The 27,123-nt window shown below is 39.2% G+C and overlaps 1 long non-coding RNA gene across 1 annotated transcript in view; it reads left to right on the top strand.

Annotated features, from left to right (window-relative positions):
- Positions 1 to 27,123, top strand: part of LOC119472327 — a 173,842-nt gene that overhangs the window by 134,298 nt on the left and 12,421 nt on the right. The window contains exon 3 of the long non-coding RNA XR_005201467.1: positions 23,055 to 23,135. This is a non-coding gene — a long non-coding RNA (uncharacterized LOC119472327). The remainder of the gene's footprint in view (positions 1 to 23,054; positions 23,136 to 27,123) is intronic.

Below are 27,123 nucleotides of genomic sequence, written 5' to 3' on the forward strand. Positions count from 1 at the left end.
ATACCCGCTATATGGCAGGCTTGGGGTGAGAGCGACTCCTCCTGATAAAGGAGTTGTAGGACCTTGCTCCAGTTCTTGTGGAAGGCTGCCCTCAGAACGGCAATCCACCTTGGTGACTGTGAACTTTATCAGCTCTTGCTACTGTGCTGCTTGAAAAGCATCTTCCCATAGAATCCATTGGAAGCTGCCAGAAGGTGGCGGTAACCTTGACAGCTCTGTCACTGCTATGTGACTTAAAGCATCCTCCCATAAATCTTCTTAGAAATAGTTTGCCCGTAGATGATAGAAGTATCGCACACTGCACCCTCTTCACTGCGCATGGCCCACCTTCAAGCCTCAGTCACCTAATGGGAGTGGACCCCTTACTGCACACAGCCCTTGCCTTGGTGGGAACAGACCCCTTGCTGTGCAACTGTCCACCTCCTGGCCTAGGTGACCTAATGGGGGTGGACCCTATGTTTTATTGCTCATGACCCTATCACTATCCTTAAAGATGATTTCACTCACTGCCCTGCCCCCGACCTATACACAATAAATACTCATGCTTCTGGACATTCGGGGCCTCGCCTGACTCTGCTTATAGGTGGCGTGGCCCCCCCACCCGAGTCCAACTGCGTTTTCTTTATACTTCTGTGTCCTGTCTTTTTATTTCTCGGATCCTGCGCCTCAGCACAGCATAAGGCTCACCCCACGACGCTGTGGGGCACTCAGCCTTACATCTGCCTCCCAACGTGCCCTACAACATAGCATCAGAATCTCAAATCTTCAAAGTAGATTGAAAATGTCCTACCCAACTGTATTTTTTATTAGTTCCTTCTCTTATAAGCTTTTGGTTATTTTCAAAAACTACCATCTTTTATTTCTTTGCTAAATACACTTCCTACCAACTGACCCTCCTCTATCAATTTTTACTCTGCCTCCAAGCCCTCTCCGTAGCCCCTCGTTCTTCACATCTAGATTTTCTAGCAGTCTTTTGTGTAATCTACCTGCCTTCACTCTCACCTGCCCAGCCTACCCTATCCTGCACATCATAACCAAACGCAAGACAGGATGCATTTCCTTTCTATTTAAAATACTTCATTTACAATATAGCCTGTGTGGGTTCTCTGTTAGCTTCCCTTTCAGCGTTCACATTCTCAGTCTGCCTTAAGGACCTTCCTGATATAGCTACCTCCATACTATTGACAGTATTAAAGTTTACCTGGGCCTAGTGCTCCCTGACAAGAGGAACAGTGACGAAAGCTCCTCACCCTTTCATGTTCTAACATTAAAGACCTCCCTGTTCTTGCATATGCTGAAATAAGACCCGCTTCTATTCTTTCTCAATGATGCTTTGTTTTATAAAATCTGTTTTTTTTCTCTCATCTTTGAATCATACCTCATTAATGAATGTTCTTATTGAAATAGTGGGGATAAAATCCTGTCTTAATTGTCTGGCACATTTAGTCTTTCATACCATCTGATATCTTTTGGATCTATGTCCCCACCCAAATAGCAGGTGAAATTGCAGTCCCCATTGTTGGAGGCGGGGCCCCGTGGGAGGTGATTGGGTATGGGGCGGTTTCTCCTGGTTGAACACCATCCCCTTTGGTGTAGCCATTGTGACGGTGAGTTCTCCTGAGAGCTGCTTGTTTGAAGTATGTGGCACCTCCCCTCTGCTCCCGCTCCCACCATGTGAGATGCTCCTGTCCCAGCTTTGCCTTCCACCATGAGTAAAAGCTCCCTGAGACCTTCCCAGAAACAGAAACCACTACGCGTCCTGTACAGCCTGCAGAACCATGAGCCAACTAAACCTCTTTTCTTTATAAATTACCCAGTCTCAGGTATTTCTTGATATCAATGCATGCACAGACTAACTCATCATCAAACCTATTTTCTACTCCGATGCAACAGAAAGCCTCAACTTTAGACAAGACAACCTTCTTTCTGACTACAAATCCATTATCTTTGTCCCTCTTTTTCACCTTTGTGCCTGTGGTTCTTAACCTTTTGTGGAGATTCTAGCCCTCCTCCTTCTCCAAGCCTTGAGAAGTTTTCTCATTCTGCCCCATTCCTTATATCCAGGTTCAAACATTTCCTACTCATGTTATCTTTTGTTCATCTCCCCCTTTAAACTGCTACAGTTTTAACAGTTCATATCTCCTTATTTACCACATTATAAATGTATTGGGTGCTGAAATATGTATTTCATACAATATTTGCAATTCTTTGTCTCATGCATTATTTTGGTCTTCATTTATGCTTTCTTCTTCTACTCCCAAGTTTTCCTCAGGGACAAGCATAGGAGTTGACAGGTAATCAGTACTCAGTAGACATTTGCAATTAACTCCCATCTGGGCTTTTCCTTGGAAAAACAAAACCTGACATTCTTTATATTACCTACCTAATTAAATAAAAATACAAAGGAATCATATAATATTGCTGGTGATACGTGCATTAAAGGTTTGCTTTTAGATATGCAGTGTATTTGTTGACACATTATTTTAATTAACTCTAATTGCTTATCATTAGCATTGCATAATATTGTTGCTGTTTACTCAAGAGTTTACTCTGGCTCTATAACAGGACTTTCCAAATAATGAATTAGCAGGTAATAGAATTCTTTTGTATAAATAAGAAAAGGTAATTATATTACATACAGTCTCGCTGCTAGGTGGCCTCTGGTTTGGAGGAAGGAAGTGAACATTTTTTCATGTGGCAGGTAACTTTAAAAGTTTTGTTTAACCTGCTTCTGTGAATTTAACCTCTGGGATCTACAGAAGTATGGAGTGCTTTGTAAGACTGCACTTGGACCCTGGTGACAGTGAATGTGACAGATAGGCAACACATAGCAAGAAGTCTTTGATATGAGGCAAACAAGAGTGGCCATAAAAAGCATTCCAATCCCAAATTCGCAAGGGAGACCGACTTCTAGCAAAGCCACTGATACCAACATATAAGGTTTAATCCTTTTTTCAGTCATGTGTTCATGGATGCATACACACACACACTTTGCCTTCTTCAAAAACATGCCTGGATTATGCCAATCTGGACAAGATTTAATAATGTATTCTCTAAGTATTAAAATAAAAGGTCTAATTACATTACTGATTCTTGATTTATATTCATAATTGAAACCTACATGATCTGAGTTCAGGCAGGATTCTCCTCTTTCCCTAGTTACTATTTCCCAATTACCATAATTATCATTATCTCCATTATTGCTAGGTTTGTGGTGACCCACAGCATTCACTCACAGTGCTCCATTCTACATCCAAATGTGAATCAGGGATGCTAACTGAGCCTAGAACACACAAGATCCTTTATTTGCACAGCTTTGTCAGCACTCTGAAGAAAACGAAGGAAACAAAAATATATACTTCTTGCTTCTACATTTTGTTTTACGTTTATGCAAACATACAAACCCCATGCACCTATAAACCGGAAGAACAGTTTTGTTTAGGAAAGTCAACACTTTGCAACTTTTTCATCCTTGCTTTTCTCCTACTTCTCATGTAAGGTGTGTAACAAGTTCAGCAAGGAGTCTCAATATGTTAGTCTATAAATGTAAATTTTAAAAAATAATAACCTTATTTTTAAAATAACCAAGTGATGGTTAATTTGATGTGTCATCTTAGCTATGCTAGAGCATCCAGTTGTTTGGTCACACACTAGCCCAGATGTTGTTGTGAAGGTATTTTTTAAATGTGAGATACACACACACGTACACACACACACACGAGCTCGGATGAGAGAATTTATGGTCTTTTCATACACTTGCCCCCTTCTTTCTCTCTTTACATTTCAACCTTCCATTCAGATTCTGGGTCCTTCCTCTTGCCCAGTGACAACCAGGGAAGCCTGTGCAGAGAGAAGATTCACTCCAAGAACTGCCCAGTGGTTGATTCTTAGAAGGGCAACCTGGCTGGCTGAGAGATTTATGGCCCCTGTTGGGATGTTGGCTTCCATATAAATGTTGTGCATGGTTTTTCTGGGGTTATTTTAAACCTAACCCTGGCCCACACGCTCCTGAAAATCCTTTTAAGAGAGACCAGCATGATTCCTTTGAACTCCAACACTGAAACCAACCCTCCCCAACCTCCCAAAGCTTCTCCTGGCTGAATACTCCTTCACTCCACTCACCAGCAACCACAATGGCTTCAGAGTTACTATCTCTCTGCTAACCTCTGTGTTCTTTTGTTTTGATCCTAGAATCAACCAATTCCCATCTCACATATTGTCAGTGAGAAATCAGAGAGTTGGGATGGGGGAGCTTTGACTCCACTTTCTTCCCAGAACCATTAATCCATAGTCCCTCAAACCAGTGAGACACAAGCAGGTCTTTCACTTCGGAAATGTCCAATCTAGAAGTGGGCCCAGCACTTTGGTCAGCTTTATCGCCAAAACTCCAGGGAACATATAACCAGTCTCTCCTTCACCACAGCAGGGAGGAAAAGAGCAATGACAAAGTGTTGCTCTGCTGAATGTCTACGATAGAAGCAGAGCGCCTAGAACCGTGGCCTCAAGCCCACACAAACTGCTTGACCCCATGGCAGCCCTGCTCCTGGGGCCCAGGACGTTCTCCCTGGAGCCCTCGTACCAGCTTGCACTCAGCTGGCAGATAAGTGTGTGCACGACTTTGGGTAGCTCAACAAGAATACAGCCAGAAAACAGATGCCAGTCTACCCTTCATTCTGTCAACTTGTTATGAGTTATTTGTTCAACGTCCATTCCCTGTGATTCTTTCTGCACACAATACCAGGAACAGCTTTTCTGTGAGCCGCGTGCTCACCATCACACAATGTCTTCCCTTCTCTGTCTCTTGCCATATTGCTGTACTGTGAGGTGGCTGTCATTTCTGATGTCTCACTGGCCAGTCTCACTAAAGGATCATGTAGCAGTTTTTATACTCAGTTTTGGGCCTTAGCTAAAATTCTGAGATAACAGTTGGTGTCCCACTGGACATCCAGTTACATATGAGAATATGCTTTGGACCTTATTCAGAAACATACTGTATTATTATTTTGATAAACCCTACTTTATCATCAAAATGCCATGCTGTCTCTGACTAGCAGGAGAAGCATCCTTTAGTTGTGATGTTGAGAGTTACTGTGGTGTGGTAAGAAGAACAGAAACAGGTCTTTGGGCCCTAATGCATGACCCTGGTCAACACAAACCTATAGGAATAACATGAAGTTAAGCTTTTGCAGCTGCCTCTGGTAATTCTGGTCTAAAAATGGAAAAAAAAATGGAGAGCTAGGAATGAATTATCTGGTATTGCTGTCTACATTGATCTTACTCACCAGATAATTGCTTGGCACCTTCACTCTGCCTTAGTGAACATCACGTAAGTAGCAGTTTCTGGCTGACTGCCTGTGTTCCTGTTTTTATGTTTCTCTGATATGGAGACAGCCAGCTACACCACCATTAAAGTTTCATGCTATGACCAGTAAATAAGTCGGGCAAGTAAGAAGAGATAAAACAAAATGCCATACAGCAAATGTGAATGTCATAGTGGGAGAAAAAAAAATGCCTTGCTATTTATTTTGGTCTTTAGCACTTCCATGAGAATTCATTGCCTTAGCAACACATTAAGTCTTCTTTCTTACATCTTTAATCAACATAAAGTGTCATAACCAATATCATGTATTGAAACTCATAAGAGGTATTAACAATGACATTGCATTTAACAAGGAACACAATAAACAGGTCCACCAACTAAATATAACTAATCAGCATTTGTTTTCCAGAAAGTGCAAAATACCTTTTAGAGTCTGTTCTCATTTCTGCTGATCCCATTGTAGGAAGTGTAATAATATTCAAGGCTCGGCTTTCTTTGTAAGAGTCAGATGATCTGCCTAGCATGTTGCAGAGGAAATCGGAATAAAAAAGCCAGGTTCTTTTCCTCTGACTCTCTTAATCAATCATTCTTCATTAAGCCTCTTTGTCTTTTCTGAGAAATTTATTTCCTTCCCTAAAATTAAATCAAAGAACTGCGGAATTTCCACACGTGAATTTTCAAAAATTCCACCTGGTATTGATTTCCAGCTTCATACCACAGTGGCCAAGAAAACAGTATTTGATATGATTTCAATCTTCTTAAAATGGCTAAGATGCATTTTGTGGCCTTGTGGCTTATATGATCTATCGTGGAACATGTTTTACGTGTATTTGAGAAGTGTATTCTACAGTTGTTGGATGAAATGATCTATATGTGTCTGTTGGGTCCATTTGGTCAAACATATAGCTCAAGTCAAATGTTTTCTTACTGATTTCCTGTCTGGACAACGCGTCCATTGTTGAAAGACGGATGTTGAAGTCCCCTACTATTGTTGTACTGCAGTCTATCTTTCTCTTTAGATTAATATTTTGCAAGATAACTAATCAGAGGAGAAATGCAAATTAAAACCTCAATGAGATATTACCCCACATTTGTTAGAATTGCTATCATCAAGGAGAAAATCAGGAGATGACAAGTGTTGGTGATAACAAGAGACAACAAATGTGGAGAAAAGGGAATCCTTCCACACTATTGGTGGAAATGTAAATTAGTATAGGCATTGTGGAAAATAGTATGGAGATTCTTCAAAAAACTAAAAATAGAACTGTTGTATGATCCAGCAATCCCACTTCTGGGTACATATCCAAACAAAATGAAAGCTCCACCTGGGATGTTTGAGCTCTGCAGGGGGAGGGGCGTCTGCCATTGCAGAGGCTTGGGTAAGTAGTTTTAACCTAGCTTGTGTAGACAAAGTTGCTGGAAGTTTACACAGAATCTGGGCAGAGCCCACAGCAGATCAGCAAGGCCACTCCAAGCAGACTGTGTCACTAGACTCCCTTCCTGCTGGGCAGAGCATCTCTGAAAAAAGGCAGCAGCCCATCAGAGACTTATCAATAAAGCCCCCACCTCCCTGGGGACTTTATTTTAAAACAGCTTGACTATGATCACATGGTTCTTTACAATTTATAGAGTATATTCACCTATACAGATATTCCTCATCTTATGATAGGGTTATATTCTGATAAACCATTGTAAGTGGAAAATATTGCTAAGTCAAAAGTGTCTAACCTATCAAACATCATAGCCTACCTTAAACATGCTCAGAACATTTAACTTATTAGCCTAGAGTTGGGCAAAATCACCTGGAAACATAGAAAATTGTAGGGTATCAGTTGTCTCACTTTCATCATGGTGAAGCTATGGCCTGTGGCTTCTGGCCAGCATTGTGAAAATGTATCTCACCCCTTTTGCACTATTGTAAAGTTGAAAAATCTGCATCATAAAACAAGGCCTGCCTGTTATTTTCACAAATTCTGTGAGGCTGGCATTAAAAATCCCCATTGACAGATGAAGGCAACTCAAGGGTCTGAGCTGTTTACTTGGTTTCCCAAAGTTTTAGATTGAATGGAGAATGGAGTCTGCAGTAGAACTCCAGAGCCTGGGTTCTACCGTAGACTATTCGCCATTCAATCTAAAACTGGAGGGAGTCCAGCTGTGTCTTTTCTCCATTATATGTTAGAGATTTCATATGACTCTTCCTGGCAGTTTGCTAGTGAGGTTGGTATATGATCTCCATAGAGTAGCACGTATTCACACCACAAGTCACCATCCTGCCTGACTGAGTCATACAGCTTCTCATGGAAATTAGAAAGGTCACAGGACTTGATCTACATGGTCCTAATCCCTCTGGGAAGGCAATGATTGGGTAAAACAATTGGAATTTTCAACTATAATAATAGAGTAACAAAATATGAGTAAAGGTATATAACACTAAAAATCTAGGCCAATTTCTCAAAACACTCTGAACATAAAAATAAGTGCTAAAATAAAGACAACCATGTCAAAACATAAACTTCAACTATTATTTAATCAAGTGCCTTCTTATGCAATTAGTTCTCATGTACAGTACATCATGTTTTAAATATATGCACACAATGGAAAAGTCGCAAATTGCAGCCGTTACTTAAATAAGCACCTGAGGGAGATTTGTTGGCTACTTTTTTTGCCTGTCCATGCATTTCCTCTGCACCCAAACCCCAGCAGCATCAGAAACAACCCCTCTGGTCGGCAAAGGAACATGAGCAGAACCTGGCCAATCACTGCTCTTTATTTATTCCTATGATGTAGACATTGGTCCAAGAATGGACATGTGACTCATGAAGGGCCAATTCAAGTTTTTATATAAGCTCTGTGGGAAAGGATGCTTTCCTTAGGTTGCAGTTAGTCAACTAAGAGGCAGCCAGACCGCATCTTCCCAGGAGCCTGTAGAAGCCCTCTGAGAAATGAAGCCACTCTGGAACAAGTAGGCAGGAGGCTGTTTGAAGAGAGGAAAATATTGGGGTGTGAGGCCTTGTTCTAGCCCTGCAGAAATTTCTTTCAACCTATGAACAACCTCAGAACAATTCTAGCCATTTATGCCAATAAGTTGTATCTTTTCCTCAAGGTGGTTTGTCTTGGGAGGGAGAATAACCTGTCTGCTCTGGAACAAAGAGAAAGTCAAGTTTCCTCCTTAGTTGTAGGTAATCTGAGATGACAGACATTCAGACTTCAGATATAAGTAGTGGAGGGACTCCATCAGGGCTTTGAACATTAGGTCTCATCTTTTCCTCTTGTTTGACATACAAGACTTTTCTATTTGGTAGGAAGATGAGATTTTCCTAAACTGAGGAGCCGATGGAGAGAAGTAAAGTGTCAGGATGAGTAAAAATGGAGAAAAACTTATAGCAGATGAAGGAAAGAAGTGCTATTTAGAGTTTAATTAAACACACTGAATTTTTCTAGACACTAGGGATATAGTAGCAGTACATAACAGAAAAAGTCACTTCCATCAAATCCATTTTTAAAGTATCAGAAGTGATGAGCTCTGTAAAGAAACTTCCTTTGCTGTTGGTTGAGGAAGGACTGTCTAAAGAGGTTGTATTTAAACTGACACCTGAATGACAAGGAGACAGCTAGGTAAAAATCTTGAGGAAAGAGCATTCCTGGGAGAGGAAACAGCATGTAAAAGTCCTCAGATGGGAGAAGTTAGGCATATTTTAAGAACAAAGAGAAGACTGGTGTAGCTGGAAGCGAGTATAGTGTACTGCAGGGGTTTCTTTAGCCTCAGAACTGCTGACATTTTAGAGTAGATAATTTAAAGAGGTTGTAAATTTATCAATAATCTAAGATAGTATTATATGCCATGAATTATTCAAGATAATTAACAGAAAATCAAGAAGTATATAAGGTCCATGAGAACAAAACTTTAATGCATTTTAATGTACTTTTTGAACAAAACTTTAATGCACTCCTCAAGGACAAAAGAAGTCATGAACAAATGCAAAGATGGGAAGTATGGAATAAGAAGGCTCAATATCGCAGAGACTCAAAAGAATGTAAATTCTCCAAAGTCAATCTATAGCTCTAACACAATTCCAATATTTTTGCCAATAGGATTTTATTCTTGTACGTGGACAAAATAGTTATCAATTCATATGAAAATATAAACAAGTCAAGAAAAATAAAAAATATTCTGAAAAATAAGAGTAATGAGGAAGAAAAAACCCTGTAAGATACTAAAACATATTACACAACCTAAATAATTACAGTATTGTGATACAGGCTCAAGAACAGGCAATGCTGTAATAAAACAGAATCCACTAATATAAACAAATGCCAAGGGTAATTTAATGAAAAATAAAAGCGGTATTTTAAATCAATGAGAAAAATAGTAAGAATTAAATAAATAATATTGGGTTAACTTGTTAGCCATGTAGAGAAATGTAACTTCGATCTAAACCAGCGCTTTTATAAGAATAAATTCTCAGTAGATCCATTATTTAAAGTACATGTAAAAATTTCTTAAAATTATGAAAATATAATATGGGAGAATTATTTATAATCACAAAGTATAGGAGATGTTTCTACTTCAGATCAATAACCTAAAGCCATAAAAGAAAAAAAAAACTGAAAAACTTGACTATATCAAAGTTTTAAGGAATTATTAATAGAAAATTGCTATAAAAAGATCAAAAGAAAACAGACAAACTGAGAAAATATATTTGCAGTCTTATTACAAAAGGCTCATTTGACATATTAAGAGCTTCTACCAATTGATAAAAGATCAGCAATGCAGTAGAAACTTTGGTCATTTATATACCATATCTCACTTTAATATTGAACCATCTGAATGTGTTACTTTTCAAAAGACGTAATAAAATATAAACTTAAAAATAGAGATTTTTCTGACTACCATTGTGTTATATCTTCAGTAAGGACTATCACACTTAGATATTGACTTGTATAAGTGAGTGTTCTTGTGGAAGCTGATAAATGTTGAGTTTCATAGCTGAGTTGACTTAGTTTGAACAATATCCAAAATCGATCTGTGACCTGAAGAAGCAGTTTGAAGGCAGAGGTAATTGTAAGAGCTTAAACCTGTTACACAACAATATTTCCCCATCCTCACCCACAACTGTTAAATTGACAGTAATGTTAGGAAAAATTTTAGACTTCTGTTAGGGGAGGGAGGGGCAAAATTAAATACTTCGAAAATCTTAGTTCTTAAGTGGTAGAGTAATCCCAGCTGACATTTGGGTTATTAAAGAGTACAGCAAAGAACTAGAAGCAAAAAAAAAAAAATCCAGATTCAAAATCAATCTGTGCTGGAATGATATGATGAATGGGCACAAAATCAAATTGTAGAAATATTTGATCTCCACAGTAACACAAGTATCTCGCACAGGGCTTGGAAGAGTGAAAAGACTCAATACTCATCCCTTCACTTACGTTTCTCATTTAGATATTGGTTTTCTTGACATGACTGTCTTACCCACCTTAGGAACAATCTGAAACAAGTGTATTAGTTGCTATTTGATGGAGAAAATCACATGGCTTAAACAAAAGAAAGTAGTATTTACCTCTCATGTTAAAAAAAAAAGTTTCAGATTTAAGAAATGCTGGGCTGGTAGAGATGCTCCATTGCTGTAACCAGGAACTCAGGTTCCCATCATTCTGCTTACCATGTAGAACATGGAAGCCATGTTTAAAGCCACTTCATAGTTCCAGGCAGTTGCTGGAGCTCCAGCTATCAAATGCAGTCTTCATATAATTACAAATGAAATAAGACAGGCACAAGTACATACTATGTGTGGCAGTTATCGATTTACTGCCTCTCAGCTCCAAATCTACTCTTTGCCCTGCTTTTATGATACTAGCACTTGATCCTATAAACATTCTCCTTTGCCAGTTTACTCAATATTAGGCCTGTCCAAAAATGGCTGTGGAGAGTCACTGCAAATCTGCAGCAAAAAACGGCATTCTTGATGGCTCCATGATACTATTTTTGGTGTGTCCAGCAGCCAGCAGATTGGCATTTGAGTTGCCCAGTAGTGCTCACTCCAGCAGCCCCCACAGTCCCATGCAGGGCTGTGCCCTCTGGCAAATTCCTCCATCAACAGGCAGGCCACTTCTATGGGCCAGTTCTAGTTTACACCTTCCAGAAAAGTTCTTGGCCACAGCAGGCTGCCTGTTCCTGTGACAACTAAACCCTCTCCCACCAGGTATAAATCCCAGGGGTGAGAGTAGAGCCTTCTTTAAATTCCTAGTTTCTTTATTGGCCATTCGCAGCTCTAAATACAGTTTGTTTAACTACTTTTCTATTCCTTATAATCCTCTTTTAACCATTTTAGTGATTAACTATTATTTCCTGTTTAATGATTCTTTATATGAATTTTTCCGTGTTCAAATTAATGATATTGTTTCTGTCTCTTGATGAGACCTTGGCTGATCAACTATATGATGCTGTTTACATGAAATCCAAAATCAAGCAAAACAAATCCAACTTTTTCTTTTGGGAATGTTATTGACAGGGGCAGTCATAAGGGAGGTTTCTGAGGTTCTGGAAATATTTTATATATTCATCTGGTAATGGTTTCCAAAGTATATGTATGTGAAAATCCACTGACTTATATGATTAATGTTTGTCCACCTTCTCTATGTAAATTATTAATATTTTTCAATGACAACAGTGAGTAACAATGTATATTGCAAGCTAGAAGAGGAAGTAAATAGATGGTCAAAAAGAGAACCTTGTGTGGCCGAACCAGCCCCTTTCAAGAAGTTCCTCAGTAGTATCACACTGCAGTTACTCTGAATGCCACAGACTTCAATAAAATCCCATGGCCATAACTAGCGGCAAGGAAGGTTAAGTGGCAGTATGCCTATCTAAAATCAGGGTTCTGTAAACTAGGGAAGAAGGAAAGAATAGATGCTGGTGTAAGCAACTAGCAATCTCTGCCACAATGGGTGTTATATTAAATTACCAAATGTTTATTCAGTGATAGCCGTAGTATTAAGCCCTGGGGATACAGCAATTAACTAAACTGGCAGGGTTCTTGCTTTCATGGAAGTTACATTTTAACACTTGGCCCTTAGAAGATGACTATAAAAAAAATTGGGGGGAATAAGTGGATGAATGATGAGGAAATGAATGAAGGGGTAAACAAGTAAATAAATGCACAAGCATATAAATATCATTGTTTCAATGGGACTAAATCACAAACACAACTATAATCTTGAGAAGAATATATGCCCCACAAGGATGATGTAAAGGGCTGGCAGGGCTGATTTATCATACCAGAGAAGCTTAAGCTATAAATCACCCCACAGAAGTGAATTCTCAGTGGAGGACAGAGCTGTGCTTCACTTATTGATTCTAGATCAAAGTGTCACCACCTTCAGAGGTCAGTTGGAGTTTGAGATCTCCCAAATAAATGCTTTAAAATATAATGATGAAGAAAGGCGTCAGCTAAAAGGCACATAACCAAATTCAAGAGAAACACATGCTGTCCCTGGGTGATAAGAAAGCATTTACAAACCAAAGTCTTCTTAGAAAACAGTTGACCTTGGCTGAGATTTTTTTGAGCCTCAAGCTTGGGTTTCACCACGGAAGGCTCTTGCCTTTTCCATCGTCTTCTGGGCCATTTTTTGGATGTTTATCCCTGCACAATACATACACAAAAATCTCCTTTAAAGCACTGAATTGGACAAGACCCACTAACTGCCTTGAGTGTAAGCAGTGCAAACCAAAATGGGGATACCAATAGAGAAGACAGAGCGGGGCAAGATTTTGAGAAACAAATGCTCACAGGATGATGAAAATGTCAGAGTAGCCAGGCAGGATGGCTCACACCTACAATCCCAGCATGTTGGGAGGCCCAGCTGAGGAATTGCTTCAGCCCAGGAGTTTATGACCAGCCTAGGCACCATGGTGAAACCCATCTCTTCAAAAAAATACAAAATGTAGCAGAGCATGGTAGTACACACCTGTAGCCCCAGCTATTCAGGAGGCAGAGGCGGAAGGATTGCTTGAGCCCAGGAGGGCTTCCGTGAGCCATGGCCATGCCACTACACTCCACCATGGGCAACAGAGCAAGACCTTGTCTTGATTTAAAAAAAAAAAAAAAAAAAAAAACTCAGAAGCACATAATTGAAGATAAAAGTCTGCATAGGTGGCCATGTCAAAGGTGGTAGAATGGAAACACACAGATATTGGCTGTCATGTTCTTTTTACAATGGCACTGAAATCCTGTATGGGGGCTGTTTTTCTAAATTAGACAGAGGATCTAATTATAAAAAATAGCCCAGGAGGACAATGCTTCTGCATCTTAATTTTGTAGCTATGAGCGATGACCTCTCCAAACCCGTTTTGTCAACCGTAAAATGGAGGATTGTAATACATAACATGAGTGGCTGCCAAAACATTAATACAATTCCTTTGAGAATAATTAAATATAATTAAATTTTATCTGCCAGATAGGTACCTATTCTTTAAAAGTTTGAAAATGAATCATAAATCGTTGCCATTTCCTGCCTGGAAATCAGAAGTTCTAATAGAAGCTATTTAATAGGTGCCTGGCATGTAATTTTTATTCATACCAGACATTCTGTATGTCTAGTCAATTCATTATATAATGAGATGGAAATGTTCCTATGATAATACCCAACTGTAATGGAAGGGTTTGTAACAGGATGCTATGGTATACAGAATACTGAATCATGCTCCTAGTTATTTATCTATTCACTTATTTACTTACGCCCTGACTCATTCTTTAAAAAAAAAAAGAATTTGAGATGATTGGAGCAGAAACACAATAACATGATCAAATATAAATGAAAAAGGGAAAAAAGAGTACCAGGGCAAAGATAAATTAGAAGACTGGGTCATGACACTGAGAGAAATAAGAAACGTATTCTGTAAAGGATTACATCGTTGCTATAATTTATTTCTGAATTTGTTTCTGAACTCTCCTGAAACAAAGACAAAATGAAGAGATAGACAGTTACATAGCTCTCTTTGTCTAAAGTGAAAAAGAAAATCATATAAAATTCTCAGAAGGATGAGAAACCCAATAATTTGAATTGTAGACGAGGCTCTATAATCTTGGGTAAGCCATCCAATGTTTCAGGACATCTTTGATTCTTCACAAGATGACTGACCAGATGACTGAGTTTTAACTAATGTTGTGCGTGGAAGTAATATGTGCTCCTTTCAGATCAAAACTATCCATGAATGACCTCCTCTGTCTTCTCCCTTTACCAGCTACTAATTAATTCTCAGTTTCTTAGGTTGCCTTATGTTATAAGCAGACACTGAAATGGAGGTTAGACTCTGAGTTAGATGTTGGTTAGGGAGGGTGTTGGGATAAATACCCATGGGAGAAAGAGGAAAAGCAGGATTAGGGAGAGGGACAAGCTGGGCTATAAAGCAGGCCTGATGACAGCCTTGGATGACCCTGTGGGCACTCAAGAGCTAAAACAGCCCATCGAAGCCAGCTCGCTAGTCTCTGGTTGTGAGCCACTCTAGAAAGTGACCACAGGTATGGCAGCTCTCTCTATTAAAGGCAGTCCTGATAAGAGATGACATCTGAAGGCATGCCCCACAGCTGGGGCAACAAGTCCTTTTTTGAAGGGCAATGGGTGGTGAATCTTTGTATCCACACCCAGGGTAACCTTGAAAGTCAAAAGCTAAGCATGGCCAAGTCCAGCACACAACCCCTACTCTCTACTCTGTTGCATTGAACCGCTGAAATTTTAAGGTTTAGCTGTAATAGCAGCTAGTATTATGTTAGGTAACACACAGAGACACGATCTTTAGGACATGCTCAGCCTCGGTACAAGAATGCATAGTTCTGCTTTGTTAAACTGAGTGTTAGTGTGGAGCCTAAACAGAGCTGTGCAGTTGACAAAAGTTGTCTCCATGCCACAACCTTTATGTTTCCAACCTTTAGCCTGTGGCGTTCCCACCTTTCTGTAATTTCCACTATCAGCCCCTCCGCAACGTATTTCATAAACTAAATTTATATCCTCATGCTCTTCAAATTGCTGTCTTAAAAAAGAACCTTGTATTATCTTCATAATCTCAGCACTACTTCTAATAAAAGTGACAATTTTTTTTAAAGAAAAAATAGATATTGAATCCCAGAAATGAAGGGATGTACATGCTGGGAGAGGTCAAGGAAATTTGAGGAATTGAAGAATCCGGTCAATTTACCGGGAGGGTATATGCTGTCTTGTAAGAGCAGCCCCCTTTTCAACTACTTAATTCCAAGCCTGTGTCCTCTCTGGTCTCAGGCTACACCACACGAGGAATTAAAATGTGGCCAGTTCATAATACTTATTCATGATTTGCTCATTCTTAGCCACAGCTCCTAACACACTTCTCAGAAAATTATCTCTGGGAATCTCTGAGGAGTCACATAGGAATTCTCAAGTGATCTTTTCATACTTCTGCTTTAATCTCCTCATCACTAAAGTCCATTGCCCAAGAACCCACCTGGTGTATGCATGTCTCATGCCTTCAGCCCCATTGTCACCATGGAATCTGGCGTTCTTGGCAAAGATGCTGTGTCTAGGAGCTGTCCGAGTGCCTCAAGGTCTCAGTGTGAAGCAAACAATCAGAATCATCTCTAGTTTGGAGCTGCTGCTCCACATGGAAGGAATGAGAAAGCCTCCTCAACTCTCAGGTTATCGAATGAACAGCGCTGTTTTACCCTCCTATCCAAAAGAATCGCAGTAAAAATAGTGCCTTATGAGAAATATAGCCCCTCTCTCCATAGATTTCAGTTCTCAATTCTTAGAATTGAGTCAGCTGGACTTGGCTGGGCTGGGCCAAGGAGGCGACCCTATAAACTGTGAGATGAAGACCCGGGAAGGGGACCCACTCCGAGCTGTCTCTTTTAGTCTACTTGTCAGCAGAGGAGAAAGCTCTCTAATCTTCCTTGCATTAAAAACGCCCATTCAAATGGACTCCCAGCAGTAGCCCTGCTAATTGAGGTACAATCATAACAAAATCCCAGTTAAGGGTTAAGTTGTGACTTCTATCACATATACAAGAAGTTTAAGAAACAGGGTAGCAATATGAGTAGCATTATACATATACTAATGACTAATATTTATTGAGGCTCTGCTAAATATTTCTTCAGTATTTTCTGATTTAAACACAATCAAACTCTGCAAAAGATATTCTTTTTCTACTTAATGAAAAAGAAAACTGAGGTAAAGAGAGTTAAATAACTGTTCAAATTCACATATCTAGGAACTGGCTGAGCCTGGAGTTTATGAAATAAATTGGGGAGGGGCTAATAGTGGAAATAATAATCTCCCTACAATCCAGATTACAATCTTTAATTTCTCTGACTGTGCCTACTCTCTGCTCTATCATTTCCCTTGGGACACAAATACAGTACAATTTATGCCAGCCTTACAAGTCCATCTCTCATCCCACGGCCTCCCATGACCATTATCTTTTAAAACAAAACTCTGTAGAAGAGTCTCCTAATTCCCTATCTCCTCTTCCATTATCACTTGAGTTACTGCAAGAATGCCATATTCTCACCTATCCCCAAACTACTCTATCAATCACTCCAAACTACTCTATCAATCACCAAGGGCCTGGAATCTCTGGATTTGAAACCCAGAGGTGAAGCTCACAGCCACTGTCTTTGGCACATGGTCACCAGAGACTGACCTTCAAGTTGCATGCCCTGCTTAAGGAATTTGAGTGTTATTTTATTATATGTGGCTAGGCAGAATAAATAGTTCTTGAATAATCCTTTTGATCTTGTACAATTTTAAACAGATATGAAAAAAAGACCAATTGAAGCCAAGGTAATAATAAGGAATTCTACCAAGGTAGAATATTTTTCCGGATAGGCAGCTGTGTGATTAGAGGCACCCATATCCACTCGCTCTTCACAGGGCCTAAACACCTTTTAGTCTCAAAGTCCTTTGAATCTCTGAGACCCTCATACAAAGGTCAGCTAACTATGTAACAAAGATTCTGTTTTTGAGGAATACCACGGGATGCTAGGATGGGAAAATACATGGGAAAAACCAGGTAACCTAAAGACAGAGAGTGTCCAAAATAAGCTTTATTGTCTAGCCCAAGGTAAGCCTTGACCCTGGGCTCATACCAGGCATGTGTTGCTGTTCACACTATTGGAACGTACCAAAGTCAGTTGCTTCTTTTCAATTTCCATGTTATTAACGTCACTGCATATTTGACACCCCCCTTTCCTTTACTCTTTTTCCCATAACTCCCTTAATGTCAGCTTTTGTTGCAGCTACAAAGAAAACCCCCAAATCAATGGCTTACAAAATCCAGTATTTATTTCTTGTTCACATTGCATGAAGCCTGCAGATTGGCTACAGCCTTGACAGGGGTCCATGTGTCTTCTCATTTTGAGCCCATGATGAAGGATCGGCCACCATCTGGCCCATGCTCTTCTCACAGGGGGTGATAGGAACAAAAGAAACAGAGACACTGCGTACAAACAATTAAAGCTTCTGCTCAGATGTGGGGTGTGTCATGACTGCTAAGCAGCCATTGGCTTAAGTGAGTACACTTCCCTCTGCAGGCGTCTGGAGAGGGGCATGAGCAGAATTAATGATGAGCAAATTGTAGGATCAACACTAACTGGCTCTTCTTCAATTTCTCCGACTGTGCCTACTGAGTCACAGAAGCTGTTTGTTCTCTGTCTCAGCCTCTCAAAATGCTGCATGCTCTCGAGTCCTGTCCTTGCTGCCTTTTCCTCTCCCTCTGCCTGCTTTCCTGAGTCCAGCCTGTCCATATCCGTAGTATCAGCTGCCAACACCTCTGCATTTACATCTTTAGCGCCACTTCTCTCCTTGACTTTAGGCCTACTTTCCCTACATAATGAATGCTTCTGTCTAAATATCTTTCCAATATCACAAACTGAAGTTATACAAAAACTAACTTATTATCTCCTTTTCTCTAAATTTCTGCTTTTCCTGAAAGTTCTGAATTGCCTACTACCACCTCATGAATAGAAAGTATTGACTCTTCTTTCTCCCTCTCTCCCTAAATCCAATCATCACAATGGCCTCATTTCAGTCTTCCCCACCACCCCCCATCTGCCATTCCAGTCCCTGAACGCCCTTATTGTCCTGTCAGTAGTAAGCCACGTATAGTGGGCTTCCAATTTGTCTCTCCTTCTCCAGATTCTCTCAATTTCAATTCCTACTCCATACACCTGTCAAAGTGATCATATTCCCAGTTGATAGTCCTTTGGCAACCCTGTGTCAGTGCAGTTCAAACTGCCAGAACCACAGGAGTCCACACAGGTGCCTCACAGAACAACAAGGGGAGAAAGGGTGGAAATTTATACTCTCCTGTCTCTTAGTTTAGCCAAGGAAGCTCTAATATAGGTGGATACGCTGTGCATGATTTGAATAAAGCGGTCTTGAAATATCAAGCCAATAGACAAACATAAATACTTTGACAATTCCTCACCTGCAAGATACATAAAAAAATTCTTAAAGGTGTACACTTCACAGTCAGGCTGCAGTCTCCTTCTCTAACCTCACCGTCCACCATGTTCTCCACCAATCTCATCTCATACGCACACCATCCCTGCCAGGACAGCAGCCACACTGAGACACTCAGTGTAGTTCTCTTGGCTGGAAGCGCTGTTCTCTTGGTCCCTTCAATTCCATCCACCAAGGTTACTGTTACTTATTCACCCTTTCAGACATCTATTTTACACCTTCTTTTTTCTCTTGAACGTCCATATCTCTCCTTCAGCAGCTCATCACTACGTTTTATATTTCACTGGGAAAATGTAAATTTGAAGAAGGGCTTCCACACACTACTAACCCAACATCTACCTACTGACCTGCACATATACCAGTGTGCTTTCCCTTCTGTTCTGCTTGGTTGGTACCAGTTCCTGCTCCTGTCTAAGGCCACCTCCTCCACTGTGTCCCTGATCCCACCACCTCTCATCACAAGCATCTTCTTCAGTAATTATCCTGACTCTCCTAAATTACCACATTTTCTTCTCTGCTCTATCATTTCCCTTGGGACACAAATACAGTACAATTTATGCCAGCTTTATAAGTCCATCTCTCCTCCCACGGCCTCCCATGACCATTATCTTTTAAAACAAAACTCTGTAGAAGAGTCTCCTGATTCACTGTCTCCTCCCCACCTTCCATCATCACTTGAGCTACTGCAAGAATGCCTTTATTCTCACCTATCCCCAAACTATCAATCACTCCAAACTACTCTATCAATCACCAAGGCTTTCACCTTGCAAAATCCAGCAGCGATTTATATCCCTCGTGTTGCTTGACCTATTAACGCTTACATTGATAACTTCTTTGTGTTGAAACATTTCTCACTTGGTTTCTGGCACATTATTCTCCTGCTCCTGCAGGATTAGCCCCTCTTTCACAGTCTCTTTTGTGGAGTCTTCCTCATTTTTCTGATATGTAAGTGTGTGGAGTGCCCAAACTGTCCCAGGTGATTGCATCTGATTTCACAGCTTTGAATAACACTTTTCAGCATCAAAAATGCCCAATATGGTCTGGCTCCCATTACCTTTCTAACTACAAACACTCCCCCAGATCTTCTGCCTCAGTTGTTCCCCAGGACAATCTTCAGTATTTTATGAACATGGCACTCAGCTCTCCCTTTAGGGCCTTTGGGCTTGTTGCTTCCTCAGTCTTAAAGGTCTTCCTCCAATATGCACATGGCTCACTTTTTTTCCAACCTATGATCAAATATTGTCTTACCGTGATGCTTTCCCTGAACACCCAATGTAAAATAGCAATAATCTCCCTACAATCCAGCATCCAGCTCATGATTTTCGTTGTCCTATTTTGGACCTTTCTATTGCATTAATCAATTTCTGACACATTATATATATTTATTTACTTGTGTATTTGTTAATTATCTTGTCTCCCTCCTTGAGGGTGGGGGATACATCTATTTTGTAACTCCTTTATACCCAGATCCCAGAATGGTGCTGGACATGCGAAATATTTATTAAATAAATGAACAAATAATATATTCTTTTTCTTCTTAAACATTCTTGAGTAGATTCTGATTTATGCTACTCTACAGGATGATAAACGCTGCTACTCTCCTGGAAATATCTATATCCTAGAAATTCAAGCTGCCATAGTTTCTAGGCCTGCGTTTGATTGTTTATGACCCTAGCCTTAAACTGATTTCATTACAGCTATTTCTAGGTGTTTTATTTAAAACAAGCGCCCTGAGATCTCTAAAGGGTGAGGAATCTTTTTTCAATAATAAATTCATGTGGATTCTTTGAAAACATTAAGTATTTAACTGCAACTCTTTTAAATAAAAAATAATAATTGAAATCAAAGCTATGTAGTTGACTTTCAAAAGTTAAAGCTTTAGTGCTGATCTTTATGGTGTTTGAGCTTTGGGCCACCTTCCAGAGAAATCTCACTAATCTCTTAAAGAAGAAAAGTTGAAGCTCAAAAGGATCATCTAGATATCTTTGGTTCAGGGCTCCTCTATAAAGTTCTGAGCACAACTCTACCTGTCCGACAAGCCAAGTAGTGAGGTGAGTTTTCTAGAAAGATGCTTGGAGTGACTTCCTGTCCATTCTCTTCTACAGCTGTCCAGCTTGCCTTAGAGTATAATGTCCTCTTGGTTCCCTACTACAGCATCTATATCTAGGATTCAGCTTTCCGTCCTCCCCTCTTAGAACATGTGCAGTTCCCTCTAAGCTGTCCAGTAGAATAGCCACCACTCGCCTGTGGCTACTTAAATTAAAATTAACTAAAATTAAAATAAGATTGAATATTCCATTTTTCAGTTGAACTAGTCACATTTCAAGTACTTGGTAACCACATGTGGCTAGTAGCTACAACATAGAATATTATAGAACATTTCTATCTTTGCAAAAATTTCCACTGGACACAACTTCTCTAAACTCTCAGGATCCAACTTCTGGAATCCTAACTGATTTTCCAATGTGCTCATTCTTCAGTCTTTCTGTCAGATCACAATTCTCACTCCAGCTTCAGCCCCTGAAGCCATAATACTGGACTTAGTCCTTAAGTCATAACAACGTAGTGAAAAGGCCAAGTCTGTTCTCAGGTCTCAGTATACATTTAAATGTGTGCATTTACATGTAAGCAAATGTAATCTCTATTTATATTTACATTAAGACTAGTGATGACGTTGAAGTCACAGGTTGCTAGAAGACAATGTGTGAGAAGAACCAATCAGAGGGGATCTACTGCCTAGGAGAAAGGGCAAAGCACCAGGACTGGAGGAAAGAGAAGGAAATTAGTACATTCCAGTTAACTATGCAGATGATAAAACCTCCAGGAAGGAGAGAGGTCAATCAAGGAAATAACGCATGTGGGAACATGGAACAGTCTGCATCCTTGTAATCATATGCAAGTCATAGGAAGCGGACTCTAAACAGAGGTAAGAGTTTTGCTTACATCTGGATTGTGCATAATTCATTCACTGAGCTATAGTAGTTAGGCCCCTAATTTATGGTAGCAGTGTTACTATGGGGAGAAAAACAAAAATAGTAACTGAAGACAGGGACATTCCTTGGGCCCAGCCTGGAGAGCAGTTTTGGCCAGATTTGTGCTTCTAAGCAAGTCATGAAAGGGAAGAATATGACTGATATATAACAAGATTTACTCCTTCCTGGGTTAGAGAGAGAGAGAGAGAGTTACTGGGTAAAGTTTGGAACTCCTGCTTAGAAAGAAAACCAAGACAGCCAGAAGCCCAGGCTGGGAGAGGGCTAATTGCTCAGTCTCCTCGAGAGGCACTGACCAGGTTTTCAGCGTGGTATTGGCAGCTTCACCTCAGATTATTCTCTTGACATTTAGTATTACTGAGATGGGAGGGCATGCCAGGGCCCAGGAATAGAACAGTGGTGCCAATCAAAGCGATTGCTTTAAAACAATAATAATAAAACAAGAAATAAAGCCTTGATGAAGGAGTAGGGTTTCTGTTGAGAATGCCAGGCATCATGAAGGACATGGAGGGGAGGAATTGGCAATTCTGACTCTGTGAAATCACATCACTAAGTCTACTTCTAAGCTCTAAGCTATCCACTTTTCTCCCAACCCCCAGAGAAGGAGAGAGCTGAGCAATTTTGCTGACCAATGAAGTCATTCTACTAGTGGGTGTTTTAAAAAATGAGTTGAGGCCATAAATATCCCAGTATGATTTAAATTCAAGCAATATGTTTCAATAAAGCTAAACTTTTATATCATTGCCAGTATTGAATCAGTAGACTAAATTCTGCAAATGGAATTCAAACTATTAAAAAAAATTAAAAAATATGTAGCTAAGCCTTCCTATGAAATAACTTAGAAATTCTTTTCAACATAATGTACAAGCCATTTTTGCTCTGGGCTGATATCTCTAATCTGTGCAGAATTTCTTTTTGAGACATATGGATACGAAGGCAAAAGAAAAGAGGAAAAAAGGTACACGCCTTAACATCTTCAATGCTCTGTTAGACTCAGTTTCTTTATTTCAAAAACCTGGCAAAAAATTACTGATTTTCTGAGAAACAAGCACGCAAGGATCAGCTAATTTCTTGAGGCAACTAATGGCTTTGTTATTTGACATTTCTGAAGGGCTTATCATGTGCTCAATATATAGAACACAGAAGGGAAGTGAAACATTCGTGTGGACTGAAGAACTTTGAATGTGTCCCAACTGGTTTGTGTGGATGAGGTAAATATATCATTCTGATTTCTGTCCTCCCTTTCTGGTCTCCAGGTGGACTTCCTGAGCCTTGAGAAGCCATCTGAATGAGAATAAAGGTATAAACTATTCACGTATGAAGAACCTACTATGCAGGTAATGTTGTACTAGCCTCCTATGAATCCTTTACAACAATCTAGAGGGGTAGGTATTATTTAGTATTCCCTATTTTCAGATGCAGAGAAGTTAGGTAATTCATGAAGGTTGCACAGCTTTATAGAGGGAGCCAGATTCAAACTCATGTTTCAAATTCTACATCCACATTTTTTTCCATGGAAATTAGAATGATCCTCTTTGTAAACAACATATAGGAACATATTTCTCAAACCCAAATCTCTGAATAATTCTAATTCTCACAAAATGCCACTCAAAAGAGTTTTGTAGTTAAAGAATGCGCTTCTATATATTGGCTTATAATGTGAACTTTTCCCAGACATTATGTAAAGGGAGGCAAATGAAGAATTAAATGGATTATTGTGCTGCACAAGACAGCCACATGTAATCTTCTTGGACCTCCCAAAGTCACAAGAATTCTTGGTCAAAAATTGTAGACTTTCTGGATGCTCAGGGAGTTAACCTAAAAGAAACCTGAATATTTTATTCCATAAAGGCATAAAAGCAAGTGAATGAAATGGGTCTGCACAATTCTGTACCTGTAGGCATAAAAACATGCTGCTTAGAATGTAGAATTGACTTAACTCCTAGTGATGCAAGAAAAAGCATTCCTTATAGCATTGCTTCTGAGAGTGATATCCCATATGTCATTGTGCCCTAATGGGAGAGACACAGACAGTCTGCTGTCTTCCACGTGCCAAAATGAGATCTTTGAGTTACTTTCAGAAAAAGAATGGTTGCAGAAGCATTTACTCTAATTGGATACTATTCAGTAAAAGTTTCCATAAAATGTCTTAGAAGAGGCAAAGAAAACAGCCTAAGAAAACAGTGGGAAATACACTGTGACGTGGCAAACTGCACTCACGACTCAATAACTTTTTATCTTTTCCTCAAGGCAAATAGTTCAAAAGATTGCTTGCTATTTATTTGTGCTGCTGGGATCTTGTTTTCTGCTTTGTGCTTCATCACAGGTAGTGACTGCTAAGAGGGAGAGTTAAATAAAATAACTTGTCACAAGCTAACGTATGACTTAAGTTCTAGGGAGTGAAATTCCAGAAACAGAAGATCTTCCCTTAAGGAAGGCATTTCCCATCAGATTTGCAGGGATGTGACCCAATATTAATTGAGTGCCTACCACATACTAGGTGCTTTATAAATAAAATTTTAGCCCCTTTAAATATAATTTAATCTCACAAGGGCCATGGGAGTTACCCATTATCATTATCTTCACTTTACATGTGAGAAAGCCAAGCTCAGAGGTTTTTACAAAATTGCTAAGGTCATGGAGCTAGTAAGCTACAGACATGTTTTCTTCTTTTTTTATTTTAAAATTTTTATTGAGGTATAATGTTCATATAATAAAGTGTGTATGTAAACTGCACTAATCTTAAATGTACAACCAGTGAATTTCTACATGTGTATATGCTCAAGTAGTCACCATCTAGTTCAAAAGTTATTTTCACACTGCAGGAAGTTCCTTTTTGCCCTTTTGTATTCAAAATGCACCCAAGAGGTACCATAAACATGGACTAATTTTGCTTTTTCTTAAGCTCTGTGTGAATGTAGCATGACTAGCCATTGCGGTTTGCCTGGAGCTGAGGGGTTTCTGGGATGTGGATTTCTCAGTGCTAAAACTAAAGCAATTGGTCACTATATAAATGGAATTGGACAGTGTGTGCTTCTTTTGCTCAACATAATGTCTGTGAGAGTCATCTAGGCTGAAGTAAGGTTTTGTTTTTATTACCATGTATCTTTCCACTGTATGACTATTCCACAATTTATCCATTATTCTATTGATATACATTTGAGATATTTCCAGTTTTTGGCTTTTATGAATAAATCTAGGACCATTCTCATAAAAGTCTTTTTGTGAATGTGATTTCTCAATTCTGCTGGGAGCAGAACTGTTAGGTCATAGATAAGTATATATTTAGCTTTAGTGGATACCACCAATGTTTCCCTACATGGCTGTACCAATTTACACTCCTATTAGCAATTTATGAGAGTTTTGGTAGTTCCACGTCTTCATCAACATTTAATATGTCATTACTTTTTAGTCATCCTTGCAGTGTGCCAGACTGCTGTCATAGACATTCATTCCTTTGTGTATCCCTTTCCCACATTGACTTGCCCTTGGCTGCATGATTCACTGTAGCCAATGAGACATTAGCAAGAGTGACACGAACAAAGGTTTGATAAACCCTTGGACATTGGGACTTGTTCTTGTGGAACACTCACTAAGGCAGACTTGAGTCACCATATAAAATATCTGGCTGTGCTTCTCAAAAGACCCCATGGAGAGGTAGAAGAGAGGTGGAAATATTAGCATGGACTGCTCAGCTGGGCCCAGGGGTTCCATGCATCCCAGTAGAGGCACCACATACGTGAGTGAAGAAGCCACCTTGGAAATCCCAACTCTTGTGGAAAAAACCACGACATATGAAATGAGAAAATACTTGCAAGACAAATGCCTGACAGAGGTTAACCTCCAAAATAGAAAATGAACTTCTATAACTTAATAGGACAACGTAAAACCTAATGAGATGATTACAAAGTGGGCTAAGGACTTGAGGAGACATTTTTTCAAATAAGATATACAAATGACCACTAGGTATATGAAAAGAAGTTCGATACTACTAAGCCACTGGGGAAATGCAAATTAAAACCAGGATGAGCTATTATCTCATACCTGTTAGGATTGCTATTATTTCTGAAAAACCATAAATATATATCTACTATGTACCAACAAAAATTAAAAGTTAAAACATGAAAGTATTGGTGAGGATGTGGAGAAATTGGAAGCTTTGCACACTGGTGATGAGAATACAAAATGTTGCAGCCACTATAGAAAACAGAATGAAGGTTTCTAAGAAAGTTAAAAATAGAATTTCTATAGGATCCAGCAATCTCACTTCTGGGCATTTATTTAAAAGAACTGAAATCAGTAACCGAAAGAAATATTATCTCTTTTATTATTATTGTGAATAATGCTGCAATAAACAGCAAAACAATTGCGCTCTATTACAGCTTTATTCACAATAGTCAAGATGTGGAAACAACCTACATGTCCATATAAAGGTGAATGGACAAAGAAAATGTGTTATTTGCATATAATGGAATTCTATTAAGCTTTAAAAAAAGAAGGAAAAGCTGCAACATATGATAATGGAATAAAACTTGGGAACATTATACTAAGTGAAATAAGCCAGTCATAGAAAGACAAATGCTGCATAATTCCACTTATATGAGACATCTAAAATAGTCAAACTCATAGAGACAAAGAATAGAATGGTGGTTGCCAGGAGCTGGAGGGAGGGAGAAATGGGAAGTTGCTAATGAACAGACATAAAATTATAGTCAAGCAAGATAAATAATCTACAACATCTGTTGTACAGCATTGTATCTACAATAACGTATTACATACTTTAAGAAGGTAAATCTCATGTGTTTGACCACAATTTTTAAAAGCTTCTTTTTTAAAGGAGATCAACAAAACTAATACTCTACACAAGCTAATCCAAAATAAAATAGAGAAGACATAAATTACTGATATCAGAAATGAAAGTGTCCCACAGATATTAAAAGGATAATAAAGGATATTACAAACAACTCTACACCCACAAATTTAATACCTCGGTTAAAAGTCCCTGAAAGACATGCTGTGCTAAAACTCACACAAGCAGAACATGTAACCTCAAGAGGCATGTATTAAATAAATGGAATCAATAGTGAACAGACACTTCTCAAAAGAAGACATTTATGCAGCCCACAAACATATATGAAAAAAAGCTCATCATCACTGGTCATTAGAGAAATGCAAATCAAAACCACATTGAGATACCAACTCACGCCAGTTAGAATGGCAAGTATTAAAAAGTCAGGAAACAACAGATGCTGGAGAAAATGTGGAGAAACAGGAACGCTTTTGCAGTGTTAGGAGTGTAAATTAGTTTAACCATTGTGGAAGACA

This window comes from Cebus imitator, unplaced genomic scaffold (assembly GCF_001604975.1).
Source record: "Cebus imitator isolate Cc_AM_T3 unplaced genomic scaffold, Cebus_imitator-1.0 Scaffold94, whole genome shotgun sequence".
NCBI lineage: Eukaryota > Metazoa > Chordata > Mammalia > Primates > Cebidae > Cebus > Cebus imitator.